Raw genomic sequence first — 14,063 nt, 5'->3', positions numbered from 1 at the left:
CAGAATGTTCCTGGTCTGGATGGTAGTATCCAGAATGTCGTTCCTGTTCTGGATGGTAGTATCCAGAATGTTGTTCCTGTTCTGGATGGTAGTATCCAGAATGTTGTTCCTGTTCTGGAGGGTTGTATCTAGGATGTTGTTCCTGTTCTGGATGGTAGTATCCACAATGTTTTTCCTGTTCTGGATGGTAGTATCCAGGATGTTGTTCCTGTTCTGGATGGTAGTATCCAGAATGTTGTTCCTGTTCTGGAGGGTTGGATCTAGGATGTCGTTCCTGTTCTGGATGGTTGTATCTAGGATGTCGTTCCTGTTCTGGATGGTTGTATCCAGGATGTTGTTCCTGTTCTGGATGGTAGTATCCAGAATGTTGTTCCTGTTCTGGAGGGTTGGATCTAGGATGTCGTTCCTGTTCTGGATGGTTGTGTCCAGGATGTTGTTCCTGTTCTGGATGGTAGTATCCAGAATGTTGTTCCTGTTCTGGATGGTAGTATCCAGAATGTCGTTCCCTGTCTGGATGGTAGTATCCAGAATGTTGTTTTTGTTCTGGATGGTAGTATCCAGAATGTCGTTCCCGGTCTGGATGGTAGTATCCAGAATGTTATTCCTGTTCTGGATGGTAGTATCCAGAATGTTGTTCCTGTTCTGGAGGGTTATATCTAGCATGTCGTTCCTGTTCTGGATGGTTGTATCCAGGATGTTCTTCCTTTTCTGGATGGTAGTATCCAGAATGTTGTTCCTGGTCTGGATGGTAATATCCAGGATGTCATTCCCGGTCTCGATGGTAGTATCCAGAATGTTGTTCCTGTTCTGGATGGTTGTATCTAGGATGTCATTCCTGTTCTGAATAGTTGAATCCAGGATATTGTTCCTGTTCTGGATGGTAGTATCCAGAATGTCGTTCCCGGTCTGGATGGTAGTATCCAGAATGTTATTCCTGTTCTGGATGGTAGTATCCAGAATGTTGTTCCTGTTCTGGAGGGTTGTATCTAGGATGTCGTTCCTGTTCTGGATGGTTGTGTCCAGGATGTTGTTCCTGTTCTGGATGGTAGTATCCAGAATGTCGTCCCTGTTCTGGATGGTAGTATAGAGGATGTCGTTCCCGGTCTGGATGGTAGTATCCAGAATGTTGTTCCTGTTCTGGATAGTAGTATCCAGAATGTTGTTCCTGTTCTGGATGGTAGTATCCAGAATGTTGTTCCTGTTTGGATGATAGTATCCTGAATGTTGTTCCTGTTCTGGATGGTTGTATCCAGAATGTTGTTCTTGTTCTGTATGGTAGTATCCAGAATATTGTTCTTGTTCTGTATGGTAGTATCCAGAATGTTGTTCCCGGTCTGGATGATAGTATCCAGAATGTTGTTCCTGGTCTGCATTGTAGTATCCAGAATGTTGTTCCCGGTCTGGATGGTAGTATCCAGAATGTTGTTCCTGTTCTGGATGGTAGTATCCAGAATGTTGTTCCTGTTCTGGAGGGATGGATCTAGGATGTCGTTCCTGTTCTGGATGGTTGTGTCCAGGATGTTGTTCCTGTTCTGGATGGTAGTATCCAGAATGTTGTTCCTGTTCTGGATGGTAGTATCGAGAATGTCGTTCCCTGTCTGGATGGTAGTATCCAGAATGTTATTTTTGTTCTGGACGGTAGTATCCAGAATGTTGTTCCTGTTCTGGATAGTAGTATCGAGAATGTTGTTCCTGTTCTGGATGGTAGTATCCAGAATGTTGTTCCTGTTTGGATGATAGTATCCTGAATGTTGTTCCTGTTCTGGATGGTTGTATCCAGGATGTTCTTCCTTTTCTGGATGGTAGTATCCAGAATGTCGCCCCTGTTCTGGATGGTAGTATAGAGGATGTCGTTCCCGGTCTGGATGGTAGTATCCAGAATGTTGTTCCTGTTCTGGATAGTAGTATCCAGAATGTTGTTCCTGTTCCGGATGGTAGTATCCAGAATGTTGTTCCTGTTTGGATGGTAGTATCTAGGATGTCGTTCCTGTTCTGTATGGTAGAATCCAGAATGTCGTTTCCGGTCTGGATGGTAGTATCCAGATGTTGTTTTTGTTCTGGACGGTAGTATCCAGAATGTCATTCCTGTTCTGAATAGTTGAATCCAGGATATTGTTCCTGTTCTGGATGGTAGTATCCAGAATGTCGTTCCCGGTCTGGATGGTAGTATCCAGAATGTTATTCCTGTTCTGGATGGTAGTATCCAGAATGTTGTTCCTGTTCTGGAGGGTTGTATCTAGGATGTCGTTCCTGTTCTGGATGGTTGTGTCCAGGATGTTGTTCCTGTTCTGGATGGTAGTATCCAGAATGTCGTCCCTGTTCTGGATGGTAGTATAGAGGATGTCGTTCCCGGTCTGGATGGTAGTATCCAGAATGTTGTTCCTGTTCTGGATAGTAGTATCCAGAATGTTGTTCCTGTTCTGGATGGTAGTATCCAGAATGTTGTTCCTGTTTGGATGATAGTATCCTGAATGTTGTTCCTGTTCTGGATGGTTGTATCCAGAATGTTGTTCTTGTTCTGTATGGTAGTATCCAGAATATTGTTCTTGTTCTGTATGGTAGTATCCAGAATGTTGTTCCCGGTCTGGATGATAGTATCCAGAATGTTGTTCCTGGTCTGCATTGTAGTATCCAGAATGTTGTTCCCGGTCTGGATGGTAGTATCCAGAATGTTGTTCCTGTTCTGGATGGTAGTATCCAGAATGTTGTTCCTGTTCTGGAGGGATGGATCTAGGATGTCGTTCCTGTTCTGGATGGTTGTGTCCAGGATGTTGTTCCTGTTCTGGATGGTAGTATCCAGAATGTTGTTCCTGTTCTGGATGGTAGTATCGAGAATGTCGTTCCCTGTCTGGATGGTAGTATCCAGAATGTTATTTTTGTTCTGGACGGTAGTATCCAGAATGTTGTTCCTGTTCTGGATAGTAGTATCGAGAATGTTGTTCCTGTTCTGGATGGTAGTATCCAGAATGTTGTTCCTGTTTGGATGATAGTATCCTGAATGTTGTTCCTGTTCTGGATGGTTGTATCCAGGATGTTCTTCCTTTTCTGGATGGTAGTATCCAGAATGTCGCCCCTGTTCTGGATGGTAGTATAGAGGATGTCGTTCCCGGTCTGGATGGTAGTATCCAGAATGTTGTTCCTGTTCTGGATAGTAGTATCCAGAATGTTGTTCCTGTTCCGGATGGTAGTATCCAGAATGTTGTTCCTGTTTGGATGGTAGTATCTAGGATGTCGTTCCTGTTCTGTATGGTAGAATCCAGAATGTCGTTTCCGGTCTGGATGGTAGTATCCAGATGTTGTTTTTGTTCTGGACGGTAGTATCCAGAATGTCGTTCCCGGTCTGGATAGTAGTATCCAGAATGTTGTTCCTGTTCTGGATGGTAGTATCCAGAATGTCGTTCCCGGTCTGGATAGTAGTATCCAGAATGTTGTTCCCATTATGGATGGTAGTATCCAGAATGTCGTTCCCGGTCTGGATGGTAGTATCCAGAATGTTGTTCCTGTTCTGGAGGGTTGTATCTAGGATGTCGTTCCTGTTCTGGATGGTTGTGTCCAGGATGTTGTTCCTGTTCTGGATGGTAGTATCCAGAATGTCGTTCCCGGTCTGGATGGTAGTATCCAGAATGTTATTCCTGTTCTGGATGGTAGTATCCAGAATGTTGTTCCTGTTCTGGAGGGTTATATCTAGCATGTCGTTCCTGTTCTGGATGGTTGTATCCAGGATGTTCTTCCTTTTCTGGATGGTAGTATCCAGAATGTTGTTCCTGGTCTGGATGGTAATATCCAGGATGTCATTCCCGGTCTCGATGGTAGTATCCAGAATGTTGTTCCTGTTCTGGATGGTTGTATCTAGGATGTCATTCCTGTTCTGGATAGTTGAATCCAGGATATTGTTCCTGTTCTGGATGGTAGTATCCAGAATGTCGTTCCCGGTCTGGATGGTAGTATCCAGAATGTAATTCCTGTTCTGGATGGTAGTATCCAGAATGTTGTTCCTGTTCTGGAGGGTTGTATCTAGGATGTCGTTCCTGTTCTGGATGGTTGTGTCCAGGATGTTGTTCCTGTTCTGGATGGTAGTATCCAGAATGTCGTCCCTGTTCTGGATGGTAGTATAGAGGATGTCGTTCCCGGTCTGGATGGTAGTATCCAGAATGTTGTTCCTGTTCTGGATAGTAGTATCCAGAATGTTGTTCCTGTTCTGGATGGTAGTATCCAGAATGTTGTTCCTGTTTGGATGATAGTATCTTGAATGTTGTTCCTGTTCTGGATGGTTGTATCCAGAATGTTGTTCTTGTTCTGTATGGTAGTATCCAGAATATTGTTCTTGTTCTGTATGGTAGTATCCAGAATGTTGTTCCCGGTCTGGATGATAGTATCCAGAATGTTGTTCCTGGTCTGCATTGTAGTATCCAGAATGTTGTTCCCGGTCTGGATGGTAGTATCCAGAATGTTGTTCCTGTTCTGGATGGTAGTATCCAGAATGTTGTTCCTGTTCTGGAGGGATGGATCTAGGATGTCGTTCCTGTTCTGGATGGTTGTGTCCAGGATGTTGTTCCAGTTCTGGATGGTAGTATCCAGAATGTTGTTCCTGTTCTGGATGGTAGTATCGAGAATGTCGTTCCCTGTCTGGATGGTAGTATCCAGAATGTTATTTTTGTTCTGGACGGTAGTATCCAGAATGTTGTTCCTGTTCTGGATAGTAGTATCGAGAATGTTGTTCCTGTTCTGGATGGTAGTATCCAGAATGTTGTTCCTGTTTGGATGATAGTATCCTGAATGTTGTTCCTGTTCTGGATGGTTGTATCCAGGATGTTCTTCCTTTTCTGGATGGTAGTATCCAGAATGTCGCCCCTGTTCTGGATGGTAGTATAGAGGATGTCGTTCCCGGTCTGGATGGTAGTATCCAGAATGTTGTTCCTGTTCTGGATAGTAGTATCCAGAATGTTGTTCCTGTTCCGGATGGTAGTATCCAGAATGTTGTTCCTGTTTGGATGGTAGTATCTAGGATGTCGTTCCTGTTCTGGATGGTTGTATCCAGAATGTTGTTCCTGTTCTGTATGGTAGAATCCAGAATGTCGTTTCCGGTCTGGATGGTAGTATCCAGATGTTGTTTTTGTTCTGGACGGTAGTATCCAGAATGTCGTTCCCGGTCTGGATAGTAGTATCCAGAATGTTGTTCCTGTTCTGGATGGTAGTATCCAGAATGTCGTTCCCGGTCTGGATAGTAGTATCCAGAATGTTGTTCCCATTATGGATGGTAGTATCCAGAATGTTGTTTTTGTTCTGGACGGTAGTATCCAGAATGTTGGTCATGTTGTGGATGGTTGTATCCAGGATGTTGTTCCTGTTCTGGATGGTAGTATCCAGAACGTTGTTCTTTTTCTGGATGGTAGTATCCAGAATATTGTTCCCGTTCTCGATGGTAGTATCCAGAATATTGTTCCCGCTCTGGATGGTAGTATCCAGAATGTTGTTCTTGTTCTGGATGGTAGTATCCACTATGTTGGTCCTGTTCTGGATGGTAGTATCCAGAATGTTGTTCCTGTTCTGGATGGTAGTATCCAGAATGTTGTTCCCGTTCTGGATGGTAGTATCCAGAATGTTGTTCCTGGTCTGGATGGTAGTATCCAGAATGTTCTTGGTCTGGATGGTAGTATCCAGAATGTTCTTGGTCTGGATGATAGTATCCAGAATGTTGTTCCTGTTCTGGATGGTATTATCCAGAATGTTGTTCCTGTTCTGGATGGTAGTATCCAGAATTTTGTTCCCGTTCTGGATGGTAGTATCCAGAATTTTGTTCCCGTTCTGGATGGTAGTATCCAGAATGTTGTTCCTGTTCTGAATGGTAGTATCCAGAATGTTCCTGTTCTGGATGGTAGTATCCAGAATGTTCTTGTTCTGGACGATAGTATCCAGAATGTTCCTGGTCTGGATGGTTGTATCCAGAATGTTCCTGGTCTGGATGGTAGTATCCAGAATGTTCCTGGTCTGGATGGTAGTATCCAGAATGTTCCTGGTCTGGATGGTAGTATCCAGAATGTTCCTGGTCTGGATGGTAGTATCCAGAATGTTGTTCCTGTTCTGGATGGTAGTATGCAGAATGTCGTTCCCTGTCTGGATGGTAGTATCCAGAATGTTGTTTTTGTTCTGGATGGTAGTATCCAGAATGTCGTTCCCGGTCTGGATGGTAGTATCCAGAATGTTATTCCTGTTCTGGATGGTAGTATCCAGAATGTTGTTCCTGTTCTGGAGGGTTATATCTAGCATGTCGTTCCTGTTCTGGATGGTTGTATCCAGGATGTTCTTCCTTTTCTGGATGGTAGTATCCAGAATGTTGTTCCTGGTCTGGATGGTAATATCCAGGATGTCGTTCCCGGTCTCGATGGTAGTATCCAGAATGTTGTTCCTGTTCTGGATGGTTGTATCTAGGATGTCATTCCTGTTCTGGATAGTTGAATCCAGGATATTGTTCCTGTTCTGGATGGTAGTATCCAGAATGTCGTTCCCGGTCTGGATGGTAGTATCCAGAATGTTATTCCTGTTCTGGATGGTAGTATCCAGAATGTTGTTCCTGTTCTGGAGGGTTGTATCTAGGATGTCGTTCCTGTTCTGGATGGTTGTGTCCAGGATGTTGTTCCTGTTCTGGATGGTAGTATCCAGAATGTCGTCCCTGTTCTGGATGGTAGTATAGAGGATGTCGTTCCCGGTCTGGATGGTAGTATCCAGAATGTTGTTCCTGTTCTGGATAGTAGTATCCAGAATGTTGTTCCTGTTCTGGATGGTAGTATCCAGAATGTTGTTCCTGTTTGGATGATAGTATCCTGAATGTTGTTCCTGTTCTGGATGGTTGTATCCAGAATGTTGTTCTTGTTCTGTATGGTAGTATCCAGAATATTGTTCTTGTTCTGTATGGTAGTATCCAGATTGTTGTTCCCGGTCTGGATGATAGTATCCAGAATGTTGTTCCTGGTCTGCATTGTAGTATCCAGAATGTTGTTCCCGGTCTGGATGGTAGTATCCAGAATGTTGTTCCTGTTCTGGATGGTAGTATCCAGAATGTTGTTCCTGTTCTGGAGGGATGGATCTAGGATGTCGTTCCTGTTCTGGATGGTTGTGTCCAGGATGTTGTTCCTGTTCTGGATGGTAGTATCCAGAATGTTGTTCCTGTTCTGGATGGTAGTATCCAGAATGTCGTTCCCTGTCTGGATGGTAGTATCCAGAATGTTATTTTTGTTCTGGACGGTAGTATCCAGAATGTTGTTCCTGTTCTGGATAGTAGTATCCAGAATGTTGTTCCTGTTCTGGATGGTAGTATCCAGAATGTTGTTCCTGTTTGGATGATAGTATCCTGAATGTTGTTCCTGTTCTGGATGGTTGTATCCAGGATGTTCTTCCTTTTCTGGATGGTAGTATCCAGAATGTCGCCCCTGTTCTGGATGGTAGTATAGAGGATGTCGTTCCCGGTCTGGATGGTAGTATCCAGAATGTTGTTCCTGTTCTGGATAGTAGTATCCAGAATGTTGTTCCTGTTCTGGATGGTAGTATCCAGAATGTTGTTCCTGTTTGGATGGTAGTATCTAGGATGTCGTTCCTGTTCTGGATGGTTGTATCCAGAATGTTGTTCCTGTTCTGTATGGTAGAATCCAGAATGTCGTTTCCGGTCTGGATGGTAGTATCCAGATGTTGTTTTTGTTCTGGACGGTAGTATCCAGAATGTCGTTCCCGGTCTGGATAGTAGTATCCAGAATGTTGTTCCTGTTCTGGATGGTAGTATCCAGAATGTCGTTCCCGGTCTGGATAGTAGTATCCAGAATGTTGTTCCCATTATGGATGGTAGTATCCAGAATGTTGTTTTTGTTCTGGACGGTAGTATCCAGAATGTTGGTCATGTTGTGGATGGTTGTATCCAGGATGTTGTTCCTGTTCTGGATGGTAGTATCCAGAACGTTGTTCTTTTTCTGGATGGTAGTATCCAGAATATTGTTCCCGTTCTCGATGGTAGTATCCAGAATATTGTTCCCGCTCTGGATGGTAGTATCCAGAATGTTGTTCTTGTTCTGGATGGTAGTATCCACTATGTTGTTCCTGTTCTGGATGGTAGTATCCAGAATGTTGTTCCTGTTCTGGATGGTAGTATCCAGAATGTTGTTCCCGTTCTGGATGGTAGTATCCAGAATGTTGTTCCTGGTCTGGATGGTAGTATCCAGAATGTTCTTGGTCTGGATGGTAGTATCCAGAATGTTCTTGGTCTGGATGATAGTATCCAGAATGTTGTTCCTGTTCTGGATGGTATTATCCAGAATGTTGTTCCTGTTCTGGATGGTAGTATCCAGAATGTTGTTCCCGTTCTGGATGGTAGTATCGAGAATGTTGTTCCCGTTCTGGATGGTAGTATCCAGAATGTTGTTCCTGTTCTGAATGGTAGTATCCAGAATGTTCCTGTTCTGGATGGTAGTATCCAGAATGTTCTTGTTCTGGACGGTAGTATCCAGAATGTTCCTGGTCTGGATGGTTGTATCCAGAATGTTCCTGGTCTGGATGGTAGTATCCAGAATGTTCCTGGTCTGGATGGTAGTATCCAGAATGTTCCTGGTCTGGATGGTAGTATCCAGAATGTTCCTGGTCTGGATGGTAGTATCCAGAATGTTGTTCCTGTTCTGGATGGTAGTATCCAGAATGTTGTTCCTGTTCTGGATGGTAGTAGCCAGAATGTTGTTCCTGTTCTGGAGGGTTGTATCTAGGATGTCGTTCCTGTTCTGGATGGTTGTATCCAGAATGTTGTTCCTGTTCTGTATGGTAGTATCCAGAATGTCGTTACCGGTCTGGATGGTAGTATCCAGAATGTTGTTTTTGTTCTGGACGGTAGTATCCAGAATGTCGTTCCCGGTCTGGATAGTAGTTTCCAGAATGTTGTTCCTGTTCTGGATGGTAGTATCCAGAATGTCGTTCCCGGTCTGGATAGTAGTATCCAGAATGTTTTTCCTGTTCTGGATGGTAGTATCCAGAATGTTGTTCCTGTTCTGGAGGGTTGTATCTAGGATGTCGTTCCTGTTCTGGATGGTTGTATCCAGGATGTTGTTCCTGTTCTGGATTGTAGTATCCAGAATGTTTTCCTGGTCTGGATGGTAGTATCCAGAATGTTGTTCCTGTTCTGGATGGTTTTATCTAGGATGTCGTTCCTGTTCTGGATGGTTGTGTCCAGGATGTTGTTCCGGTTCTGGATGGTAGTATCCAGAATGTTTTTCCTGTTCTGGATGGTAGTATCCAGAATGTCGTCCCTGTTGTGGATGGTAGTATAGAGGATGTCATTCCCGGTCTGGATGGTAGTATCCAGAATGTTGTTCCCGTTCTGGATGGTAGTATCCAGAATGTTGTTCCTGTTCTGGATGGTAGTATCTAGAATGTTGTTCCTGTTCTGTATGGTAGTATCCAGAATATTGTTCCCGGTCTGGATGATAGTATACAGAATGTTGTTCCTGTTCTGGATGGTAGTATCCAGAATGTTGTTCTTGTTCTGGATGGTAGTATCCAGAATGTTGTTCCTGTTCTGGATGGTGGTATCCAGAATGTTGTTCTTGTTCTGGATGGTAGTATCCAGAATGTTGTTCTTGTTCTGTATGGTAGTATCCAGAATGTTGTTCCCGGTCTGGATGATAGTATCCAGAATGTTGTTCCTGGTCTGGATGGTAGTATCCAGAATGTTGTTCCGGGTCTGGATGGTAGTATCCAGAATGTTGTTCCTGTTCTGGACGGTAGTATCCAGAATGTTATTCCTGTTCTGGATGGTAGTATCCAGAATTTTGTTCCCGTTCTGGATGGTAGTATCCAGAATGTTGTTCCCGTTCTGGATGGTAGTATCCAGAATGTTCCTGTTCTGAATGGTAGTATCCAGAAAGTTCCTGTTCTGGATGGTAGTATCCAGAATGTTCTTGTTCTGGATGGTAGTATCCAGAATGTTCTTCTTCTGGATGGTAGTATCCAGAATGTTCCTGGTCTGGATGGTAGTATCCAGAATGTTGTTCCTAGTCTGGATGGTAGTATCCAGAATGTTCCTGGTCTGGATGGTAGTATCCAGAATGTTCCTGGTCTGGATGGTATTATCCAGAATGTTGTTCCTGGTCTGGATGGTAGTATCCAGGATGTCGTTCCCAGTCTCGATGGTAGCATCCAGAATGTTGTTCCTGTACTGGATGGTTGTATCCAGGATGTCGTTCCTGTTCTGGATGGTTGTATCCAGGATGTTGTTCCTGTTCTGGATGGTAGTATCCAGAATGTTGTTCCTGTTCTGGAGGGTTGTATCTAGGATGTCGTTCCTGTTCTGGATGGTTGTGTCCAGGATGTTGTTCCTGTTCTGGATGGTAGTATCCAGAATGGTGTTCCTGTTCTGGATGGTAGTATCCAGAATGTCGTCCCTGTTCTGGATGGTAGTATAGAGGATGTCGTTCCCGGTCTGGATGGTAGTATCCAGAATGTTGTTCCTGTTCTGGATGGTAGTATCCAGAATGTTGTTCCTGTTTGGATGGCTGTATCTAGGATGTCGTTCCTTTTCTGGATGGTTGTATCCAGAATGTTGTTCCTGTTCTGTATGGTAGTATCCAGAATGTCGTTCCCGGTCTGGATTGTAGTATCCAGAATGTTGTTTTTGTTCTGGACGGTAGTATCCAGAATGTCGTTCCCGGTCTGGATAGTAGTATCCAGAATGTTGTTCCTGTTCTGGATGGTAGTATCCAGAATGTTGTTCCTGTTCTGGAGGGTTGTATCTAGGATGTCGTTCCTGTTCTGGATGGTTGTGTCCAGGATGTTGTTCCTGTTCTGGATGGTAGTATCCAGAATGTTGTTCCTGTTCTGGATGGTAGTATCCAGAATGTCGTCCCTGTTCTGGATGGTAGTATAGAGGATGTCGTTCCCGGTCTGGATGGTAGTATCCAGAATGTTGTTCCTGTTCTGGATGGTAGTATCCAGAATGTTGTTCCTGTTTGGATGGCTGTATCTAGGATGTCGTTCCTTTTCTGGATGGTTGTATCCAGAATGTTGTTCCTGTTCTGTATGGTAGTATCCAGAATGTCGTTCCCGGTCTGGATGGTAGTATCCAGAATGTTGTTTTTGGTCTGGACGGTAGTATCCAGAATGTCGTTCCCGGTCTGGATAGTAGTATCCAGAATGTTGTTCCTGTTCTGGATGGTAGTATCCAGAATGTTGTTCCTGTTTGGATGGCTGTATCTAGGATGTCGTTCCTTTTCTGGATGGTTGTATCCAGAATGTTGTTCCTGTTCTGGATGGTAGTATCCAGAATGTCGTTCCCGGTCTGGATGGTAGTATCCAGAATGTCGTTCCTGTTCTGGATGGTTGTATCCAGAATGTTGTTCCTGTTCTGGAGGGTTGTATCTAGGATGTCGTTCCTGTTCTGGATGGTTGTGTCCAGGATGTTGTTCCTGTTCTGGATGGTAGTATCCAGAATGTTGTTCCTGTTCTGGATGGTAGTATCCAGAATGTCGTCCCTGTTCTGGATGGTAGTATAGAGGATGTCGTTCCCGGTCTGGATGGTAGTATCCAGAATGTTGTTCCTGTTCTGGATGGTAGTATCCAGAATGTTGTTCCTGTTTGGATGGCTGTATCTAGGATGTCGTTCCTTTTCTGGATGGTTGTATCCAGAATGTTGTTCCTGTTCTGTATGGTAGTATCCAGAATGTCGTTCCCGGTCTGGATGGTAGTATCCAGAATGTTGTTTTTGGTCTGGACGGTAGTATCCAGAATGTCGTTCCCGGTCTGGATAGTAGTATCCAGAATGTTGTTCCTGTTCTGGATGGTAGTATCCAGAATGTTGTTCCTGTTTGGATGGCTGTATCTAGGATGTCGTTCCTTTTCTGGATGGTTGTATCCAGAATGTTGTTCCTGTTCTGGATGGTAGTATCCAGAATGTCGTTCCCGGTCTGGATGGTAGTATCCAGAATGTCGTTCCTGTTCTGGATGGTTGTATCCAGAATGTTGTTCCTGTTCTGTATGGTAGTATCCAGAATGTCGTTCCCGGTCTGGATGGTAGTATCCAGAATGTTGTTTTTGTTCTGGACGGTAGTATCCAGAATGTCGTTCCCGGTCTGGATAGTAGTATCCAGAATGTTGTTCCTGTTCTGGATGGTAGTATCCAGAATGTTGTTCCCGGTTTGGATAGTAGTATCCAGAATATTGTTCTTTTTCTGGATGGTAGTATCCAGAATATTGTTCCCGATCTCGATGGTAGTATCCAGAATATTGTTCCCGTTCTGGATGGTAGTATCCAGAATATATTTCCCGGTCTGGATGATAGTATCCAGAATGTTGTTCCTGTTCTGGATGGTAGTATCCAGAATGTTGTTCTTGTTCTGGATGGTAGTATCCAGAATGTTGTTCTTGTTCTGTATGGTAGTATCCAGAATGTTGTTCCCGGTCTGGATGGTAGTATCCAGAATGTTGTTCCTGTTCTGGACGGTAGTATCCAGAATGTTTTTCCTGTTCTGGATGGCAGTATCCAGAATGTTGTTCCTGTTTGGATGGCTGTATCTAGGATGTCGTTCCTGTTCTGGATGGTTGTATCCAGAATGTTGTTCCTGTTCTGTATGGTAGTATGCAGAATGTCGTTCCCGGTCTGGATGGTAGTATCCAGAATGTTGTTTTTGTTCTGGACGGTAGTATCCAGAATGTCGTTCCCGGTCTGGATAGTAGTATCCAGAATGTTGTTCCTGTTCTGGATGGTAGTATCCAGAATGTTGTTCCCGTTCTCGATGGTAGTATCCAGAATATTGTTCCCGTTCTGGATGGTAGTATCCAGAATATTGTTCCCGGTCTGGATGATAGTATCCAGAATGTTGTTCCTGTTCTGGATGGTAGTATCCAGAATGTTGTGCTTGTTCTGGATGGTAGTATCCAGAATGTTGTTCTTGTTCTGTATGGTAGTATCCAGAATGTTGTTCCTGGTCTGGATGATAGTATCCAGAATGTTGTTCCTGTTCTGGACGGTAGTATCCAGAATGTTGTTCCTGTTCTGGATGGTAGTATCCAGAATTTGGTTCCCGTTCTGGATTGTAGTATCCAGAATGTTGTTCCCGTTCTGGATGGTAGTATCCAGAATGTTGTTCCTTTTCTGAATGGTAGTATCCAGAATGTTGTTCCGTTTCTGGATGGTAGTATCCAGAATGTTCTTGTTCTGGACGGTAGTATCCAGAATGTTCTTGTTCTGGATGGTAGTATCCAGAATGTTCCTGGTCTACATGGTAGTATCCAGAATGTTGTTCCTGGTCTGGATGGTAGTATCCAGAATGTTCCTGGTCTGGATGGTAGTATCCAGAATGTTCCTGGTCTGGATGGTAGTATCCAGAATGTTCCTGGTATGGATGGTAGTATCCAGAATGTTCCTGGTCTGGATGGTAGTATCCAGAATGTTGTTCCTGGTCTGGATGGTAGTATCCAGAATGTTCCTGGTCTGGATGGTAGTATCCAGAATGTTGTTCCTGGTCTGGATGGTAGTATCCAGAATGTTGTTCCCCACCCCCGCAGGCAGACGGCCCAGCCCATGCCGACGGAGGGCCGGGATCCCCAGTCCGCCACTGAGCGGCAGCCACGCCGCACCCCAGTGCTCCCCGAGCACCAAGCCCCCCCCCCCCCCCCCCCCCCCCCTCCTCACACACACACACACACACACGCGCATCCACACTTCCTCCTTAAGTACACCCTATCCACTCATTCTCTTACACACGCTCAGACTCACACTCTCCTACCCCCGTGCCCCCACTCACATACTCCCCTATACACACATACACACCTCATAACACCCCCCCACCCCACAAGCTCCCCCTATATATTCTATTCTATTCTATTCTACAGTCATTTAGACGCTTTTATCCAAAGCAATTTACGTATGAGTGAGAACAACACAAGTACAAAATCAAACAGTAGAGGACATCATAGTGGACTGTCCAGTTGGATGCAAATCCTCGCATGGAGTCCTACAGGTTTTTTTTTTGTTTTTTTTGTTTACTCTCTTCCCACCATATGTCAGCTATGTTACAATACAAAGAATTAATATCATA

This window comes from Telmatherina bonti (assembly GCF_933228915.1).
Source record: "Telmatherina bonti genome assembly, chromosome: 10".
Taxonomy (NCBI): Eukaryota; Metazoa; Chordata; class Actinopteri; order Atheriniformes; family Telmatherinidae; genus Telmatherina; species Telmatherina bonti.
This window is presented reverse-complemented; position numbering follows the sequence as displayed.